Consider the following 23651-nt stretch of genomic DNA (forward strand, 5'->3'; position numbering starts at 1 on the left):
GTACGTTGACTGAATATATTTACAAAGAGAATAAAAATTGTGTCTTTTTTTCTGTTTTGGTTTTAAAATAAGATTTTCATGAGTCATGCTGTGAAAATAACATGTAACATATGTATACAAGACCAGGATGTACAAATATTGAACTGTCACTGTAACAGACTGCAACGTGACGTTGTTTTTTTTATAAAGTCTAAGAGCGGACCAAAAATTATTTTTAATGATTTTTTTATTCTATTTTTTAACATTTTATGTTTTTAATGTTGCATAATGATTTCTAATTTTCTTTGGTATATATTGTTTTTTTTTTGTTCCCTTTCTTCATTATATATTGATAAAATATACATTATATATTGGTAAAATATACTTCTATTCAAAGCCCTCCCCCCCCCCACCCGATGAACCTGCGTCGTTTTAGATTTGTACTTTTTAAGTATGGAAACAGATAAAACGTCATTCTGACTAGGTGGTAAATTAGGTTTGAATGGTTGTGACTCAATCATAATGTCATGATCGTGTTCTATTCAACAAATTCAACAAAAACTACAATATAAAGGGTCACATATTGCAAATGTGTATCAACGTTCTCATGTGTTTAATCATACAAATTAGAAAATAAGAACATATGGAGGTTTGTGTTCCAAATTAAAAAATAAAAAAGTCAGGTCATGGCTTTCATATATTATTACATTTCATTATCTATTTTAAGGATTTAATCAATTGTGCGTTAAAACTAAAAACATAATTGAACCCTGTCATGACAAAACCAACATAATGGGTTTGCGACCAGCATGGATTCAGACCAGCCTGCGCATCCGCGCAGTCTGATCAGGATCCATGCTATTCGCTATCAGTTTCTCTACTTGTTTTAGAGATTGTAAGCGAACAGCATGGATCCTGATCAGACTGCGCGGACGCGCAGGCTGGTCTGGATCCATGCTGGTCGCAAACCCATTATGTTTGTTTTGTCGTGACGCGGCTCATAAACATAAAGTGTAATCGTATTTCAGAATGCATCGTCAAATTAATTCTCCTTTTCTGCATTTCTATTGTCAATTACGTAACATTCTCAATATACAGATGAATCATTCTTAAAACTGCAATTTAGGGATTATGTAATTATTTGCTTCTTCTTGAGAATGTAGAGTTTTTTGTTTAATATAATACTTCATATACACGAATACAATGTATATTCGTTTGATATAGAATTTGTTTTCAATATATCAATATTTTTCTTTTATTCCATGTTTTCCTCCAGCCATTTTCGCTTATTTTTTTATCTTAAAAAATGCCAAGAATCTTGTCTTCTAAAACCAAGCAAACCAAGCAATATAAATAACAGAATAATTTAATGACTTGTTACTTGATAACATTATAAAAAGAACAGCAAAACTTTACTATAGACAAAGCTGCACACATGCCAACTATCAACTTTGACAAATTTATGGCACGATTAACAAAATGTAACATAGATGCTGTCAATTCTCCTCTTTTATGTCATTTGACTTATGATTCTTTTCTGTCTACTTCATTTTTATAGCATTATATAAGAGAGAAAATCCTGTTTTATTTATTGTCTGGAAATGAAGATTTCTGATACATTGAGCCAAAGAATCTTTGATACGTTGAGCCAAAAAATGAATTGTAACAGTGACGAAAAAGTAAAAATTGTTAAGTCTAGTTTCGGATAATTATTATTCGCAGTATCATAAGTTTCCAAATGTCTAATAACATCAAAATATCACGCATATGAACGTTGCATGTTCAATATAACTTACGGATTTGTCAATCAAAATGTGTATGATTCAATCCAATGTTTAATTTAATAATATGTACATTAGTTTTTTTTTTATAATAGCTTTTAAAAGTAGTACGTTTTTATCGGAAAAGATAATTGTCCATACTACTAGTTTGCTAAATCATAACTAAATTTAACACGTCGCATCAAAAATCTTTTTTTAAAACGTGCATTTTGAAATCAGTTTGAAAAAAATGAGCATAGGCTTAGATATTTTCCTCCCTTTTTATAAACACCTACATATTGGAAAATAATAACATTTCCAAGGAAAGTATGTTGGAAAGTAAAGTAATAAATAAGGAGCATTATAAATTAAACATTTGATGATAACAGAAATGTATGTTTCGTTATTGAGGTATACGTCATTACAACAAGTGTTGCCAAATAAAATAGAATCCATCTAAAACTGAGGAGAGAGTAGTGATTGATAAACATAAAAAAAACAATAAAAAAACTCAGTTACAGGTTGAATAATGATCTATGATTTAACATTTCATGTTTATGCAAAATACCAAGCAAAATTATTATTTTCAATTATGTTCGTTTGTAGTACTAACATTTGCCTAGGTAAACTTACAGAGGGTAAAGTGGTTATAACTTTGTCAAAAAAAACTTCATGTTTGCTTTATTAAACTACTTAACTTTTGTACATGTTCTACACTTTTGTCTTTTCATTGTTTAAACGTTTGTCTATGGCGGTAAGATGTCACTTTTTACTATCTTAGCGTCTCTTCCATGACCGGAATATCATATCATAACAACTATTATAAACGATAAATCTTGTTAATACGACAGATTTTAACTACTTCCACTTATCTTAACCCACGTTTTTCTTTAATCTTTTTTGCTGATATCACATTATAAATACCGGAATCTTTCATCTAACTAATTTATCGCTAAGTGAATTTTTATTAAAAACAGGTATGATATTAATGAGAGTATTGGCCTGTTTTAACTCTGATAATGTTCTCATCATGCAGTCAGTTTAGTAACAGACATTTTCAATTATACATTATTGTCAAGCCTGCACTTTCTTGTATCGTAGGAAATACCTATTTACTCGAATGTATTCTTTAAAATATAGACATTGTCTGAAAAACTACGTTTTTTATTTTTAATTAAATTCTAAAAATAACTCATAAAAATACCAAAATGTACTTTACCGACACTGCATAGCTCATACGGTGACTTCCCTGCATAACTGAAGGAGGAAAAGGCCAAGTGCCCTACTGTGCAGTCTTTCAGTTGCACGCGGGTATTTTAGTAGAAACACTATCTGGATATTTAAAGATATTTAAACAATCTTTTCGTAAAATTTAAAACTAATTTGTAAGTATCAATATACTAAGTTTATAGCTGTAAACATGAATTAATGCGGTTTCCATTTCGATACTCTCAAACACCTATTGGGAAATGTTTCCCATTTGAAATGGATATATTACATAATAAAACGAGGTTTTCCGTTATCAACTAACATATATATTTCATTCTGTATACTTATGTACAATCTTGTTAAAGATGAGGTTAGGTCATTATTTACATCCTATCAACTGTAACTGTTCTAAGAGGAATTGGTCATCCTTAAAATATGTGTTACGGGTATGCTAAACCACTATATTTGAAATCACTATTTCATTACATGCTAGTGTAATTTAAAATGCTATAGACTATTTTGAACTTTAATGATGACACTTTTATTGGCAATCCTTGTCGGTGTTCATTAAATTTATTGCTAGAATATTGGCAACATTGACAATTAAGTGTTATATTTGTTCAGAAACAAGTTTACTAAAAGCAGCTGAATTTATTCTTAAACTTGCCATTTTTTCTACTGCTCATAATCAGTGTTGGTGATTTCAAGATAAAAAAGTCAATTCCACCAGTGTAGTCCCAGCAAAGGCTCATCGTTTTTTGGAATAGCAAGGTTAAGTGTAAATAAATTAATGGAACAAAAACAGGTATTAACATTGTGCTTTTATTGAATAACATAATAACAAACTTATCAATCAGTTATTGATTATCAGCCAACTTAATATTAATTTAAATCAATTCTCGGGTAATGCTTTAAACATATGATTTAACTATAGCTAAAACATAGGTGATTAATGGGCCTTACGTTTCTTACATTCAAAAGTAATATCGTTTTAATAAATGATCGTCACATTTTTCATATCTGTTTTCTGATAATTGAGTAAAATAATATTGAATAAGGAAAATGTTGTTATTTATTTATCATGACTTAGTTTGCTCATTTCCAGATGTATAACCAGTAAAAAATGGCAAAGACATTAATTTTGTTTGATTTTGAAACAATAATCTTTATGATGTTATCAAAGCCGGAGCTTCTTCATTACCCATCTATAGTAATAGTCTTGTTTCCATTTGCAAATGGGTGTGAGTGTAATAATTGATAATTTATTTCATGGAATAAGCGAAAGGAAGTAAATAAAGCGAAATGGCTATTTTATACAGTATATTGCTGAAACCATTTCTTGCCTTTTTATGATGCTAGAAGTTATTTTGGTTATATTCTGTTGTACTGTATTTCAGCTTTTTACTTAGTGTTTATGTAAGTCCGTTACATTGAATGGTACTCTTGTATTAAATTTCAAACTACAAAATCAGTTCATATATTTGGAAGTAATATTTTTTATTAAGATAACGTTAAGAAGCTATTATTTAGATAGTAAAATTATACTCTGAATATGAAATATATTCCCAATTATCTTCTGCGTATTCATACAGAAATCTACGATGATGTCGACTTTTTCGAATAATTACTCAAAATGTGCTTGATTTGTATTGTATGTGTTGTACAAATATATTCTTGTAGATATATACATATTAATTCCGATACAGATCAAGACATCAAAACGTCTGATAGTCTTTACTCAAATCCTTCTTAGGATGTATCGAAACAATCGTCTGCATTAGAAAACACACTGTTTTTTATTGTTCCCATATTAAGTCGAGACGTTTTTCAACTGATTATGATCATAATTATTCCATAACAACCATTGTTATTGTGGCATTGTTCCAGATTCATGACTGTCTCCATTGACATTGGAAGTATTTTTCTTGGCCCAAACAATAAATCGCACAAGATAAGAGATCAATGTTTTACGTTTTTCTTTATGATTTAGATATGACATACTTTAATAACTGTAACCTTTGGTCCTGCATTAATGCAGCTGTTGTTGGGGGTATGAGAAGAGTTTTAATTCATAGCAACCGATGTAGTGTTTGTGCCACTAAAGTGATGGTTGATGTAAGATAAATTTAATATTTGTATTGTACTGTTTGATACAATTTAATTAGGAATAATATAGCACCGAACACAACTTCATTCTGCTATAGCTATAGATATTTTTGTTTTTATGTTCATCCAATCCGTGCCACAATATAAGTATATGTAATGCTTTGCTTCGTCATTATTTGATATAGGTTATGTGATCAAGTTAGAGGAACCCGGGCGTCTAGTTATTGTGTTAAAAATATTTACAATATTATGATATTTGGTAAACACCATTCAGAACACCATTGGACAACGTTAATACATGATAATGATTTGTTACAAGTAAAGCACAGTAAAACATTTCTTTTATTATTAACAAATGGTTCACATACTGCAAAAAACAAATTGCATTGTTAAACTTAATAATTTCACGTAGCTATTGCATTGTTCATAATATGTGTGTGCTTTATCAAGATAAAATCGAAAGTAATTAAACCAAATTAATGGATTCTTAATGAAAAACATAATATAAAGGAATTCAAAACACTATTAAGTGTATTGTAAAAGAAAAAAGAAAATGAAAAAAAGTAATTGTTCCGAAATATTCACAAAAGAGTCAATATTGGTAATCGGAATCACAAAAGAGTAGTGCAATTGCAGAGTATTTTTTGTATAGGCAATATATTATTCTTCACTAAAGCGACTAATGTTTCTATATGATTATTTTTGACTTGTCTATGCACACATTACGTACAATACAATGCTACAGCTGCTAACATTTAAAAAAAACGCAATTCTACGGAGACACTTTACTTGCAGTTAAAGGCACATTATACTTCAGAAATGAATACATTTTTCCTTCTTTGGTAAGGGCAAACATCAGTTTTATAGCGTTTTAATAATGGTTGTATAGCATGTTTGATACGTATCACCAAAATGTGCAATTATTCGTCAAAACGTAGCAAAATGTTAACAATGAAGTATTTTGACTTCCACTCCAAATACTAAGTCACTATAACTGTACTTACTACCAACAAGCAGCAGAAGCAAAAGATTATTCTGTTAATTGGCTAATTAGCAACATTTTACAGATTTGAACAGGATACCAAAAATACAAAGCTTTTAAGAGGAAAAAATAGTATTTGCAGACTTAATGGGCCTATGAATGTTCACATAACAAAATATAAATATATGACATGTTGAACAATTCTAATTATAAAACTATAATATTATGTGCAAGAAAATAAAGACACTTAATTTCTAATCATACAATAAAATTAATATAATACCTTACATTTGATTTCTGTGGCATAATGGGCCTAAAAGCATACGAATCAGAATCTGGGGAGTAGTCGCTTATCTAATATTTAAGTATATTAACACTGTCAAATGATGACAATGTTTTGATGATTTATGCATACATGATAAATATGTCTTTTTTTCAGGTGAAGAATTTTGTCATAGATTATAAATATGCTCGCATTTACTACCTAATAAGCTCATTTAACAGATGTGTATACTATTTGAATGACCAAATCTAACAGGTTTTCACAATACATGACGTCAAGATTCAGAATATTAAATAATAATAGAAAACGCGATAGACATTGTAGGTAGTAGTGAATGGTATCTTCAAAAATGTAATTAGATAGAAAAATATCACGACCTTAAGAACATATTTCAATATTGTATTTTCCCCTTGTGGATGAAAGGTTGACTAAGTTTCGGGGCATCAAAATCGCTGCATCATTTTTTCTTGCGTGATCATAAGAGGCGACTAAATGGGTTCGAATGAAGCAAGCTCTTAGCTCCTGCAGGTGTGGTGGTTTTGACCCCAGGTGTTGCTTTAAGTTTGTAACAACCGAGGTTAGCTAAAAAGATCTTTCTTGTTTCGGTGGCATATGAAGTAAATTGTGTTGGTACCCCGTAAAACCAAATATAAAATTAAAAAATATTGTAGTATGTTTAGTATTATTCAGTTATTATTTGATTGTTCACTGGTAATGGTATGGTACCACGGGATGAGTTAATATAGGAAAAAAATGATAAAACAAAAAATATAAGAGAAACAATAAAAATATTAATATTAAATCAACTTTTTTAAAAAGCAAACTGTAAGGAGAATTTTTAATATAGCTTACTAACCTTCGGAGGTCACGGTCCTTTTTCTTGTTAAGCATGCTTTTTATTTGTGTAGATTTATCTAAATCACCCTTCCAGTATATATAAACATATAGTTTACGATTTAGCAAGTATATGTCATTATGTAAATGAAATTGGATATAGGGCCACCACAAAGATTTTTGTAAACATCTTAGGGTAATAAAAGTTAGCAAAATCTTGCTTGAAACTTTACAGGTATTTTATGTGCATGTAATAAATGAAGTCATTAATTTAAACACAGTATTAGAGGACGAAACATTATAATTTTGTCATTTATTGAGTAATGTTGCCTTTCAATCGGATTTGGAAAATTCAAAGCATTTGTTTAAATATGTTAAATGTATACATGTACACATGTGTTGATTTTAATTGCAGTAAACATATATACAACTGCCTACCGTGTACCGTTTAAATTAAAAGGGTGATTGGTTGAACTTGTCGTAGTTGACACACTGAGCACGTGTTTTGTTTGATGCCAACTGAAAAATCTTGATACTTGTGAATTTGGTATGAAAGTATATGAAGCTATGGATAAATCGTATAAAATAATCACTGCAAGTTGATGCTAATAACATTATATCTTTAATCTCACACATTTTAGCTGGTTAAATAACAGTTAGAGGTATAAGGTATAAGCTATGTTCAATGATTACTTAAGGCGAGTAAAATAATTAATATGCACTTATAATCCGATGTGATGTATATGTCAAGTCTAGGTGGTGGAGTATAAAATTAGAGTCAACTGAAATTGTAATGTTTAGATTCTATGCAAATGGTCCAAAAGCCAAAAGGACAAGACATTTGCCGTAAAGTTTCCTTTACAAAGGACAATAAAGATATATGTGTCAGTTAACTAGGGTTAGCATATATCTTTAAAGTGTTCATTAGTAACGAGCAGTTGTAAGTTGATGTTACTAATATATACTAAATGTACCATCATTAGTACACACCGTTACCTACTTTTTACCTAATATTTTGATATTCTTTAGTAACTTTAAAAAGAATACTAAAAATATTCCTCGTTTCATTTCATTTTTAAACCATAATAAAGATTTTATTGTCTGTCTATCTTTATAAGATTCATGAATAATTTATGTTACGCTTATTATAGCATTTGATTAATTGGCATAATGAAAATGAAAATCAATCGCGGTGAAGTAACAGAGTGGAGAAAGATGTTTATTATTCAATTAAGATTGTCATATTTCCTAAAGCTAATTATTTAGATATTTCAAGATTAGTTTATTAATATCTTTCTGTTTATCCTTTGTAATCAAATAATTTATAAATAAGAGAATTGCTATTTTAAACATTCAGGTATCATTGTTGTAATTTTGCTTCTTTGAGTTACATATGTTCTTTCATTCCCAACTTATAAATTAAGAAATTAATTCAACATACTGTATTAGTTAAATTATCTTAATTTGTATGAAAAATATAGAGGTAAATGTTCTTGGTAATGTTTTTTATGCGCGGTCTGTGTGTTTTACGGCATCTTTGATCTCGTATTTTCCTATGTCTGGCATCTATATTAAGCTTATGTCTGAATTGTTTATGTGATTTATAATTAATGGTATACGTTTGTTTACTCTATAAGTCAGCCTGACCTGACTCGAGTTGTTTTTCTTCCACAGGTGAATGGTCATCTTGATTATATCTGTTAATGTAAGGATATGAGAGAAATCGTCTGCGAAGCACGAGCGAATAATTCAAAATATAAGGTTGTGATACATATTTCAGACAATGTCGTAATAAATTACATTTTTTACGAGATCCTTAAGAGATTTGTGCTGGGAGACGGTTTTATTGTCATATGTTTGTATATAAAGTATGATATAAATGTTATAAAATGTATTTAAAGCAAGAGTGTTCTAAATGCAATAATTTATATTACAGAGGAGAATGCATGTTTTGATAGATTACATATAAGAACAATATAAATGTTGTTTTTGCTCAGTGACTAAAATCACATACGGGACATATTGGCTAAGTTTCACTCTCTAAAATATCATACACCTCTGTTAAAACCACTTGATTTTAATAACTTATATACTCCAATGAGAAATGTTCAATAATAAACCCAAATTCAGTTCTTATGCTATATTAAAGAACACTGTATCTATCAAGATGTAAAACAATTCTTTTCAACATTTTTTAAATGTAGCCTCATAAGATACGCACAGTGTTAAACCCGAGAAGTAAGTCAACTAAGATTAATACCAAAATCGTTGAACTTACTTTGCACATGTCACCTTGCACTGTTATTGTTTTATACTTTATCAAGAATCTATAAATGATAAATGAAAAGACATAAGTGGACTGAGAAATATAGATGGTTTGGAAAGTTCAAGTATTGGCACACACGGTAACCGCGTAATATCTAGTCCAGGCCAAGGTCTGCGCGATACGTAACATAATTATGATGTTCAAAAGAAAGAAAAAAGACAACTGCGAGATATCTGCTGCAAATAATAAAACTGATAATGATATCGTCTTAATTGTCGCCGTTGTATTTTTATGTTTTACAAAATTATACCTATTAAGTGTAACGTAACATTTTATTTCAATGTTTATGTACTTTTAATTATAAATCAACATGTTAGTGACGAGAATTGATTAGTGGCGACACCACGGTCATATCTGAATATAAAACACCCGACTTTTCCATGGGGATTTCTTACCAATTAATTTCAGTATTGATTCAGTATTGATTCAAATTTGAAGTAGTATACCAAAAGTTATTATATATAGCATTTGTTAATAGATGTTTATAAACTAATTTACCTTTGTAGAGACGATTGGTAATTGTTCATGATACTCTATCTTTGATAATATCATATGTTTTGAAAAACTTTAGGTTTGTGGTGACAACAAATTAGTCATGTTCTAATTTTAAGAATGAGGATAACACTTCTAAACAATATTAGACTGTATTATATAAAACAGTTGTTTGATTGTTTCTGCTCATTACAAATAATGCTTAATCTAGTATAGATGTTATAATAATATAAAAATCTGAAAAAGGGTTGATCCCTCAGAAGCATTAATCGCAACAAAAGTCGAAAATCATTGAAATTTTAGAAAAAAAAGTGTGTAATACACAGAAACACCATGGTATTATACAGTTGTTTGATTGTTTTTGCTAATTGCAAATAGTACATAAATGGTAAAGATATGTGTCCAAAAATCATGCATAAAAATATTATAATTGTCAAAATGATATAGAAAAAAAAAACAGAATCTCTAAAACAGAAATAAACGCTTATTTTCAGTTATATGAACGAAATGAAAATAAGATTTTTGTGGATTTATAATTGTAAATTTGTTACATAAAACAAATTAAACTCGATATTTAAATTCGTTTTAAATTCACTTCAGAATGATTTTAATGTACAGTGGCGATTTAAGAATCAATAAAGTGATGTATGATGTGAAATTTCATTTTTCACGTAGCGATATCAATAATATATACTGATAATATATACATTTGATACCTACCTTTATATCATATCATATATTATTCAAATAGTTAATAATGGTAAACTTGAGTTAAGATTATTTTATGATAATAACATGCAATTTCATTTTTCATTTAGCGATATAGATAATATATTCTTTTAATACCTATCTTTATATTATATCATATATTTATCAAATAGTCATTAACGGCTAGGTAAGATCATTTCATGGTGAAAACCTATATTAGGATTAAAAAAAGTTTAATGATTTGTAATATTATATATACCATGTACTTTTCGACAATCAATGGTAGCAAAACTATATCACCAGACATTTTAAAAGACTTTGTACCAAAATGTCCTGGCTATATTTAATGTTGTAAAGTTAAATGAAATAAGTATTTGTCTCAGAGTTTTGCCTTCATTGACTATTTCAGAGTCTTTCTTTTCACTGCAAAATACTTTCTTTTAATATAAAAAAGAGGTTTAAGAATGTTTCAGATAAAATGTTAATGAATTGGTAATGTTTTTAAAAATATTTAATGTTCAATTTCAGAATGTTATAGCGTTCATTATTTAATACTAGTATTTTAAATGTTTTATCAGTATGTTTTGTTCTTTTTTACCGATTCTAATATATTAAGTATATGTTAATGTTCATCAGTGCTGTCAGTTTTACAGAAATTAGAAACTTCGACGGAAACGATAGTGACTAGAGAGTGTTTCTAATTTTTGTAGAACAGCTACGGATAAATACTAACATACTTAGAGTCAAGCTTTATTTGGCTTCTTTAAAATTCACGTTATAACGTCACTACCTCTATTTTTTACGAACGCGTCTCTATGAAGTACTATGAAGAACAGAAGGTGACTATGAACAAAATTGATATATTCTCCTACGCAGTATTTTTAAGAAATACAGCCTTTTCATTGGATGACAAATAAAGTTGGACTTTACATATTAATCAGACACATCCTCGAGGTGACATTTTCCTGTAATAAATCATTATTCTGATCTTGACCGGAGGAAAGCCAAAACCAAATACATATATCTATAATCTTAATAATATCCTCATATTTCAAACATGATATCAATATTTGCATTACATCTTATCAAATAGAACACATTTAATAAACTATTTGTCAAGTTTCGGATAACTGATAAATCAACGGAAATTTTCATTAAGGTTACATTTTGTGAGACTTGGTGTTAAAACACGTGTACACGGATAGCCTGACCTCGTTTATAAGTCGACAATAAACCCGACCTTTTTACTTTGCTCTTTACTTAATTTATACCTGTGAATATAAGCGTATCAAATGAAAGTCTTTGGCGATATTAATTAATGATATTTCGAATGGGAAGTTTATCCTAACCGGCATTTGACACATCGACCCCGGCATATTACGATCATTATGAATCGTTTGATGTGATTGTCTGCGGATGACAAAAGAAAGTGATAGCGGGTACAAAGGTTCCCTATCTGGTAGATGCCTGATGACCTTTGTGTATAGTTAATATGCCATATTTGGATGCACTCATTTGTAAATGTATAGTGTATAAGTCTCATAATTAATGATATATTCGATTGTGCGAGTGTCTAAACGAGCTTGTGAACTTATCATTTCTTTTCAGTTTGATTTCTTTTATGTTTTAGTTCTTCTTGCAATGAACGAGATGTATTTTTGTTAATACCGGTATCTTGCGTTAAATAGAGTGTAATAATAGTCTATTAGAATTCTTATGGAGTAAACATAGAATGTTTTAATAAACTATAAATATTTAAACAAATATGAGACTTAATAGGGTATGAAAACGAAAAATGAAGATTTACGTAACGAATTGATATAACATCCTTTTAAATGGACAAATGTCACCGTTTTAAAACTGGTCATACTTTATTTATACATTTGGCCACATTTGTAATTCTTGTTAAAATGCAAATAAGTTTGTGTTCATATCTACTGACTTTTCCAACAAATTAAGGTTCTGCTTTATATTCAATATATTTGTAATTATCTTTACCAAGACGGCTTACTTTGAAGGATAGTATATCTTATATAACTTTGAAGGATGGTATATCTTATGTAACTTTGAAGGATGGTATATCTCATGTATTTCATTAGTATTGCTTTGATATTCTTAATGATATTCAGTTGTACAGTTTATCATGCATTGACAATTGCATGAATATATTGCATTTTAAGCAGGAATTTTAAAAAGCTAAAATTAACATTTTGACAGCTGTAAATTAGTGTAATGTACAAGTATATATCCTTGCCTTTTAACTATGCCTCCGTCAAATTATGTAAACGATTAATAAACACGTGATACACAAACACACAAAATATAACTTGCTTATTAACAGTAAAATACTATTCTCATAATGTCAGGACGTTCATAATACAATATTTGCAGCATTCATCAGTTATCGAATATAATGTAATTAACGAGTGTATACCATCAGGTAACTAAAATAATACAATTTTATTTATATAAAACGACAGACTAAATACGTTTGGACGAGCAATAATTTGTCAACGATCAAACATTATATTCTTGTTAAACATTACATATTAAGTTTTTGTAGACATGATTAATACGACATATGATAAAGTCAACATCAAGTTTGCTAAGACAGATAATCTTTCATCAACAAGCGAAATAGACAGCATTACACCCGGAACACAGAAACGGTTTCTACATCAACAAGTTGTTTTGTTCAGATTTGCTTGTTTGGATTCCTTACTCTTTAATGGCATTATATTCAATATGAAATTTTGCTTTGAATCTGTCAAGACTAACAAATTATAACAAGTAACCAAAATTATGGCAAATATATAACTTTTTGGGGCCTATTTCAGTACGGGGCAATCGACTCTTCGCGATTCTGTTTTTCATTTATTATTATGATTGCCAAATATTTAATTAACTGAATGCTATTTTCTTGCTGTAAGTATTGTCGTTTCTTCCAGATTACTTCATACATTAACTTTTCTTATTGTAAAGATATGTTTCTGTCTTTCAGTTTACTTAAAGAAAGTCTTTATTCGATTTTTTCCCATTGATTAAGGTTTGTCTCTATTGTAAAGCGAAATCAAAAAAATAGTATATCGATTACTCTTCACATTTATTAGCTCGGCAACGGCAAGGATTTTGATAATTTGCTAGTTTTATCAATGTTTTATTGTTTTGATACAACTAAATTACATGTGTACATTAGAAAAAATATTTCTACGCAACGATGATAATTTTGATAATTGTTATCTATAAATCCATGTGATACGAATAATTAACAGTTAAAGATAGACACACCTACAAGACCACAGGTGCAATATTACAATACTCATCTAACATCTGCTTAGTAAAAAACAAGTGCTAAGATTTATTTTGGAAAAGTCAGTTTTACACCTAACAAAGGCATTTAAACTAGATTTTTTATAATTAATTTGTTGTCTTTAAAAAATAACAAAAAGGCTAATTATTGGAGCACATTTTCAAACAAACAAGTTAATTCTTTTGCATTGCATGTTCAACTTCTGTAAAACAGAACAAAAACAAGATCTTATGAGTCGATAAATATGTGTTTATTATCCTGACAAAAGTTTAATAACTTGTCTTATGATTAATCAAACAAAGAACATAGAGAATGTCAAAATTGTACGACGGATTACTTGTGCTTTGAAAGCAACATAAAAGATGTGACTGACATTTGACGTATGTATTTTTGGTGAATTTAGTTACCCAATCAATGGTATTGTCGATAAGAAATTGTTAAATGGTTAATATCTGTTATTTGTAAACTGGCTAATATCTGCAGGTAGTTTACGATATGAATTGGTTAAATGGATAATATAATAACATTATGTTATTTGTGAATTGGCTAATATTATGAGTTTTTGGAATGAACTTGTTAAATGTACAATATTTGTTATAATAAATTTATTGAATGGATAATCTGAGCCAGAAAAAACATGTATTTAGCATTAATAGTGTAAAACTTTCGAAAAAAGAAAGTGTTAGCCTTTTATTTAATCAACAAGTATGACCATATATATTTAATAAGTGAATAACAGTTATTATGTAAATAAAATTTGCAAAACATCCATGGTTTTTGCATGTTTTGTATTAGTAACTTAACTATATCAAGGTCCTTTTGATTGCGTAAAATAATTACAATTAGTTTTTTTGTAAGACACCTTATGAAGAATTCGGGCTTCAATTTTGCATATATTTTTGCATATGTAAAATCTATATAAAATTGCGTTTTATTATTGAATGTAAAATATCAATTAGATATGTTCAGAAATGGTTGAAAATGGTAATGTTACAAGAAAAGAGGTACAGGTGTGTAATCGATTTCAGAAAAATACATATCCTGTAACACAAGATTTAATGAACGTATAAAGCTTCAAAATAAAATGATAAAATTTAATAAGCTTCTATCTGTTTTCATTTTTTGTCTCATTTTTTATTTTGTTAATTGCTTGTTTGCTTTGCTGGGTTTGCTTTTTTCACAATGGTCTCATCATCCATACCAAAATGAATGTATGTAAATCTTTGGTAAAACATCAATGTTTAATAACTATAGATAACAAAAGTAGAATGCACTAGCAAAATATTTTTTACATTAGGCAATTGACTAGTCATAAATTGATTATATAAATTTTTCAAGACGAAAATAGATACATATATATTATTTATTTAGTGAAATCAATGCTGAACATGAGCTTATTTTCATAGCCACAGAAATAAACATAGGTTACATAAAATAATATACTTTTTAGTAATTAAAGACACAGCAAAAGTGCTTTCGAAAAAGTGACTGCAAAACAAATCAATAACATGCCATTTTGAATACTTATTTGGTTTTCGAACAAATACCTATTACAATTTAATTACTTGTACAAACATTCGCCAAAGTCACAACTTATATTGTCCAAATCAATCAAACATTCTTCACAAATATTTACATATCATTACCATATATACATTTATATATTTGACACAATATGATACATTTTATTTTATACCTTTTTTCTTTATTTCTTATAAAAGAGATGATAAGTATCCATATGTCTAAGAATGGGTTTACCGTAAAACAGAAACTATTAATGACTCATTGTCTAATTAATCCTCAGCGAATAAGGCTATTAAGAAATAACACCCACTGGAGATTAAACCTCTTGATTTCCTTATGATGTTATAGAGTATTGAAAGGACATATGTAGACAAATGTATCTAAACCATTAACATTATACTATGTACAGAACATGTATAAAACACTATTTGAAATTATAATTTGAAAATAAGACATTTGGAGTCTTTGATATGAGATGTGCTCTTATTAGTGATGAATAGATTGAATGTTGTTTTCTTTACAATTTAAATGTCGGTTTTCCGTACTGGCGTTAACAACTTTAATTTGCCTTAGATCGTTTTTCCTCTAAATTAGTTTCATGACCACTCTTACTTTGTATCAATTTCAGTGACGTAATTTGTTGATTCATTCAACGCTCAGAAAGGTGTTTTATCGTTATATATAATGCATCATTTCTACCCACATAAAGCTGCAAATGTTACCATTGGGACTTTTTATATATGGTTGAATGTTTAACACCACCTGCCTTACATTAGCTATGTTGCTGTAATAGTAGTATTCCTGTCGTTAGAAAAGATGTTTTCGTATATATTTTGTCTCAAAGTGAATCTTATTTTACCACATGTTTTAGCAGAAAATAATTATATAATGGCATGGACATGCCAGCGTCCTTTAAGAAACCTTTAACAGGTAATACTTCGTATTACCATAGCTAAATGTTCAAACTTTATGTTTTTATAAGTTCCAACAATTATTCTGTCTAGTTGACCATTGCAGATTTTTAATTTTTGTTGCTTTGTTGTTGTTTTTTAAGTATTATAATTTATATTTTGACAATATTCTGCTCGGGAGCAAAATATATTTGGTATAATTTTATAATCTAAAATATGTAAGGCTATGATACAAAATGTCATGATTTATATTAATATATTAAACCTTTCATTTTGAAGTTTCTCTCATCATTACGAATATGACCAATAGGTTGGCTTAACATCATAATTATTTATCAATTATAAATTGGCATTATCTACATCTAAATATCTGAATATTTATTATACATGTATACCTTTTTCTATCGATGCTACTATTTGCAGTTGATTATACTTTCATGATTCACAGCCTGTTGCTTATTATAACCATAATTGTGCGCATTAATTATGTATGAGAAAACATCGATTGTGTGATGGTTTTTAATAGTCCGTAACAAAAGCCATTTGATCTTCATTACTTTAAAAGCAACTGGCGTTTTTCAGGAGTTTTTTGGTCTTGAATTGTTGATATGAATGCCGATGTACTTGTGTGTTTGTTTGTTTGTTTTTACGGCGCAACAATACACTAAAGGATATATGGGGGCGAAATAGGACCGATAATTTGGGCTAACCTCGTTTGTAACAAACTTCAATGCAACACCAGGGATCAGAACCACCCCGTTGCTGGGGCTAAGAGATGCATAGACTCCAGTTATTCGTACTGCGTGATTTTAATAAAAAAAATAAGGATCTGAGTTTCTGAGTTTCAGTTTTTATTAATGGCAATTTATTACATATGTCATTAGTGCAACGTTTTATAATAATGAATTTTGCCATTATAAGCAACATGTCTGAGTAACCATCTTTGTAATATTAGAACCTATCCTTTATAATTAACGTACAAAGTGTGTCAGTCAAATATTGTTACCTAGAGACAACATATGCTCGTTGATTAGGGCAAGAATAATCAAGCGTGCATGACATATGAACTGACAGCATCATTAAAGCAAGTAATGAATTTGCTGCAAGCGTTATAAGTAACAGTTTATTATAAATGCAATAATGTTTTAAAATGAGAAACACTGCAGTATAAAAGACATAATTTAGTAAAGATTCGTTTTTGTAAGTCATTACTTGTGAAATTATATATATATACAGGGGCTTGACAGATAATATCTAATTTGTGATGACTTATCAAACTAACCTTCTCAGTACTTGAAATCATTTATTTAATCTTTAAAGTATTCAATACGAGTATGGTACTCTTATTTAACAGGAATGTATTTAATGACAAGTTTGTGCCGATTAGAATAAATATATCAAAGAATTTTAAAAAAGGGACACTATTATTTGCAAAATAGAATTTCAACCACTAAATGTTGACTGACGTATATAAAACTGGTTTTGGCATATACTGCATTGAAATTGCTTCAATGAACATTTAAGAAAAGAAAAGATATTCATTAATGTTCGCGCGTTGTAGTATAATAATGCACAGTTTTATCATTTAAATGCTTTCTATTTCCTTAATATATATTTTGTATCGATCATTTCTTTAACTTTAAATCAAATGTGTAGAAATGTTATAATTCATAATGAATGTTGAACATGATTTATGTCGTTTTAACGTAAAAATGTAACATTATAAAATAAGTAGACGCTAATAAAAAAGTAAACAATATGAAAAGGGATGACTTTTTTTGAAATCGTATCAAAATGAATTAAAAGGGTATATAGAGGATATTTGTTTAATTTGCATGAAAGATCGAAATTATTAATACAGTGAACACCAAATATAATATTACTTTTCGGATGTCTCGTAGCCACACGTGAAAAGTACGAGCTGGTGTACACGAGTAATTATTAGTTATTCATACAAAACAAACAATTTTCCTATTTATCTCATGCTTTTTTAGGGATTTAAAGGGATTTTTATTGAATTTTGCTGAGACGGAATTTATTTCTGACGATATTCCCACTTCTTTTAGTTATATTCTTTTCATCCGCTCATGTGAAATTTATATTTTATGATTTTACTGTGACACTTAAAAACATGTAAGAAAAAGCTATATTTAGTGAAATATTTTTATCAAAATTTAATATATTGACAGTAAAATTTTTTCAACCGAATCCCGAAAGAGTTGTTACATTTAATGTCTTTGTTATTTGACACACACGAGTATTGTTCCTAAACGGAATAAACTATTATGCTGCAATTTTGAGTACAGTTTTAATCGACTATTAATGATTTTGTGAATGTGCCATCCACTTTCACGGAAATTATCTTTTTTAAAAATTCAAACAATAATTTTTGTACTCTTTTTTACACTTTCATTACCGGATGAAATATATAAAATAATTAGCTTCACTTTTCCACTTCTTTGCTCTTCCAGATAGAAGACGTGGGCAATTATACAAATAATGATTATGCTTTCTAATAAATATCACATTACCTAATTAAATTTATAAAGTACCGTCATAAACTATTAACATTAAGGTAGTGAATGGGGAAAAAACCTACATAATTTGACATGTGGTGCTTTGATATTTGCGAGCAATCATTTTGTGTTACTTATGATTATTTTTTATTACACCAGTAAAGTACAAAAAGGAAAAATTGAATGTCGGCGAAAATGTTTCAGGTTTTGTTGGATTGAACCTGTACATGGGCGGCAACATATCTTATATAAATGAATGTTACTATTTCATGTATTGATATATGAGCCGCGTCACGACAAAACTAACATAGTGCGTTTGCGACCAGCATGGATCCAGACCAGCCTGCGGATCCGCGCAGTCTGATCAGGATCCATGCTGTTCGCCATCAGTTACTCTACTTGTTATAGGGTTGGTAAGCTCATATAAGAATTAAAATAACAAAGTCTGAAGCAAAAGTGCTGCAGTAAAGTAATCTTTTGAATCGGTATGTTTCTAATATTTCTACGATAAAATTCCATGAATATTTCAAACAGCCCTGGTAGATGCCTTTATATAATTTATACTTAAAACAGGAAATCGTATATTATTATAATTTTTAATTAACCCTTTACCTCATATATACGCGAAACAACGCACTTTCGACCCCCCACCCCTTTTAGGCCTGAAATAGTGAAAAAATGTCCTATTTGGGCCCCAAACACATGTTTGAGAAATGTTGCTAAAAAAGTGAGCACTTTTTCGGCGCCGCCCCCATTCAAAAGAGGGGGTTGCCAGAAGGGGGATGTGCCCCCTTCTGTTTGGGGGGTTGAAGGGGGACGGAGTCCCCCTCATCGCCAAGAAAATTTTGGACTTGTGAGAGGCTTAAAATGACCCCAGGTCGATCATAAGGTAACGTGTAATCAACGCTGAAAAGCCTTTGACTCTATCTCAATCCCTTGAGAAGTTGCAGCACTTTGAAATAAATTTAGATGGAAAAAATCGAGGCAAAATAGTGATTTTTGGCAATTTTGAGATGTCCCCTCGTTGCAATGGTAACAGGAAATTTAAGACTGAGCATGACGTTACAAAGGCAGTGGTCCAGTCAACATTTGTGCCAAGTTTGATTAGTATTGAAGCATTTTTCATAGTTTCATAGCAGTTTGAACTTGTAAGAGGAGGCTTTTAAGTGAAAATGGCCATTTTTCACAATATGCTCATGGGGGAAAGGGTTAAGTGAATACGAACATATATATTAAAGGGAGGGGTATACAAATATATTATTGTATTGAAACAAACCGTCATTAAATAATTTGAGTGAACTGTAACGTTCAGTGGTTTATTTAAAGTGACATTACGCTGAATTTTTAGCAGTGATGTTGAATTGAAATAGTAATATTTTTCAATAGATTCACTATTACTATGTCGATTGACCAATAATTCAAGTACTGTATATATTAGTCATTTAAAATGCATGTTCTGTTTTTACATATACTCTTAAGCTTTGTAAATATCAACGACAATTTTATTCTCATAGACGTTTAAACTAAAAAAATACACATCATGTCCAAACATGTTACAACTTCTGCACTGCACTTGTTAATAAATGGCAAACATCCATATAGCGCTGAAGGTTTTGTTATGTGCAATTCTATTGCTTACAAATGTAGGTAAAAAGATTTAAATACATGTACGCCAAAATCATCAAATTATGACGTCGTTGTTAATTCGTTCAGCAAACGGTTAACTGGCACTTCTTATAATCTGCAAAAAGCAGCAAACATAAAACCCTTGTAATCTTTTGAATATTTAATAATTTTATTATGGAAGGATGATCGGTTTTAGATATGGAATTTTATGTCAATGGCTTTGCACTGATTGATCACTTTGCGGCGTTGATTAATTAATTTTTCAACGAGTACAATTGTTCTCACTTTATTTTTTTTCTTTATTCTACAATCAGTCATATAACAGTATATTTCGGAGGGATTTTTATAAAACTTAATCGTTAGAAAATGCAAATTAGTTCCGTACTTTTAATACGCATTTGATTGCCTTTGCTAACAAAATCCATTAATAAATTTTGAACTTGCTGCTTGGTGTATGCTGGATATACAAATCAAAATTTGTTAACTCAAATGTGAAATCATTTATTCAACTAGATCATTTAATAATTTATCATTTCCCCCTGAGATTTACATAATTTATGTTACAGTTTTGACACACATATTTTTCATTAGTGAATAAGTTATTATATTGATATAGAAATACATGTAGCCATTTATAGAACGGTTGCTTACAGGAATGTCGTATTATACTTATTCACAGTAGGTCACACCCGGTACGGAGTAAGACCCAACCCGTTGTAGTCTAGAAAGTAGTTCTTTTAAGTTTTGAAGTGGCCTAGTTTAAGTTCTCTCTAGTTTGATTGGTCATAATTAAAGTGTATTTATTGCATGTGTGTATTTTTTGTGTGTTATAGGATGACTTTAAAAATTGTTTTTTGTGTTTTCTCCAGGAACTCATTTGTTGGCGGAAGGATTAAAAATGCACTACCCACCAGCAGTCCGGAGTTTTCAAAGTGGCGAATTTAAACAGTGTTACAACAGAATAAAGATTTCTGAAAAATTAGATGGCTAACATATTATATTACTTAGATAGTGTTGTTGTTTAAAGTTGAAGACAGTATAATTATAATTCACAAGAACAGTGGAATCGAGAATTAAGCCTCAAATGTGACTGATTTACTATAGAACAAAGAATATGAAAATTCACTAGGCCGACACCAGTAATAATGTTTCAATACTACTTGAAGGTATCATGATTTCTTATATCGATTGACCTTTTGTGTGTGGGGGTGGGAATAGGTGGCAGGGCGCAGGGTTATATTTAAATGGAAATGAAGCTATGCTATCATTTTTGCAAATATGCTAAAATTAGATAAAATGATAATAAAATGGAAATTGATCGAGACCAATAAACAAAATCTATATCTTACACTTTCTTTCTATTTCATAATCGAACATCTTCTGTTACAACACCGTTTGGTTAATCGGTAGAATGCCTTTTGTGAATATGCAGTAAAGGATCTTAATTTCATTTATTGACAGAATGAGATTTTGCATTTAAGCAATAAGTTTTATTAGAACTACTAGTAATTAAATACTTATTCCACAATCGTGTGTTTTTATGTTAAGTTTATCTTTTGTATTTTCTGACGTGTTTGATTTGAGAAAATTTACCTATAGGTACGCAGCCATATTATCTTGAATTTGTTACAGGAACGGAATAGTAGTTGTGAATATATTAGATTAGGAAGATGTAAATTATTATTGGTAATGAATGAAAATGTAAACATATTCGGTAAGGTTAGAAACCGACCAACTTAATGGCCAATGAATCTCGTGCAAGGGATAGTGGGTCTTTTGTAAGAGCTTCCTATCCCTCAGTATTATAAGTCTCTTGTTGTTGTTTTTTTGTTGTTGTTTTTTTGTGGAATTTAGAAAATCCCAACAAAGGCCTTTAAAACGGGAATTTAGCAATTACAACAGTTTCAGTTTCTGTGAAATAGTAAATGATTTCTGTGAAAATGACACACCTGTTGCAAACATTAACATACATTTTCAGACTAACATGTATAATCTTAAACCTTTACCATAATCTTTACAAATTTCACAGTTTTTAAATATGATATAGTTTAATTTCTATCCATTGCTGTTATTGCTATGCCTGTATTTTACGAATTATACTGTCTTTAAATTAAATTGAAGTTTGAACAGCAGTATAAGAGGACTTGGTGTTATCATTCCCATGTATTCACATAATAGATATGTCACAAATGGTTTCGATCTGAAATGTGCTTGATTCAAGCTGGTTGTATATATTTTTTTATCTTGTCTGATAATTAGAGGGACATGACACACTTTCCCTCTATAGCAATTCATTTGTAACGAACACGAGGTAATTTATAAATAAATAATAATAAATATTCGTCATGATCAAATTAGTTTATATTGATAAAAAATAGAGTACACTTTACTTATAGGCGATTTTTTTAATATAATGTTGTACTTGGTGAGAGGGCTACATCTTAATTGCAATTACACGGCTAAATACTATTCCGGGTATAATGCTTTCGTTTTTATATGTTATGATCATGGGAAAAGAATGTAATAAATATTTAGGTGCACTAATGGTCACAGTGGTTAAATCGAGAATGATAGTAATGCGTTGTCCATGTGAAGATGTAAATTAACTAATTTTAAAAACCTTAATTTGCATATGCCATTTGCAGAGACAGTTGAAATACTATATTGAGTATATTCACATAAACAGTGTTTCATATAATTGAAAGTACCATGATTTCTAATCGATGGACCGATTTTGTTTGTTTTGGTGTCCCATTTGATTTAGGGAAATCTAGAAAATCTCGACAACAAAAATACAGTCTTTAAAATGGACATTCGGTAACTACAAAAGTTTGATTGAGTTTCTTTTAAAATTCATACTGACTTCTGTAAAAAAACTCATCTCTCACACGTATTAACATAAATTTTCAGAGACATTCTTCGTTATGGCTATACGTCCGGCTCGGAAGCATTGAAGACATCTTTGGTTTAATGGTTTGGTGTGTCTGGCATCTATATTGAGCTTTTCCATAAACTGTTTATGTGTTTTATAAATTGCGTTTCATATTTGTTTATTCAGCCACCCAATCTGTGTCAGGTTGATGTT

Source organism: Ruditapes philippinarum, unplaced genomic scaffold (assembly GCF_026571515.1).
Source record: "Ruditapes philippinarum isolate M1 unplaced genomic scaffold, ASM2657151v2 ctg702_1_1_1_1, whole genome shotgun sequence".
NCBI classification, from domain to species: domain Eukaryota; kingdom Metazoa; phylum Mollusca; class Bivalvia; order Venerida; family Veneridae; genus Ruditapes; species Ruditapes philippinarum.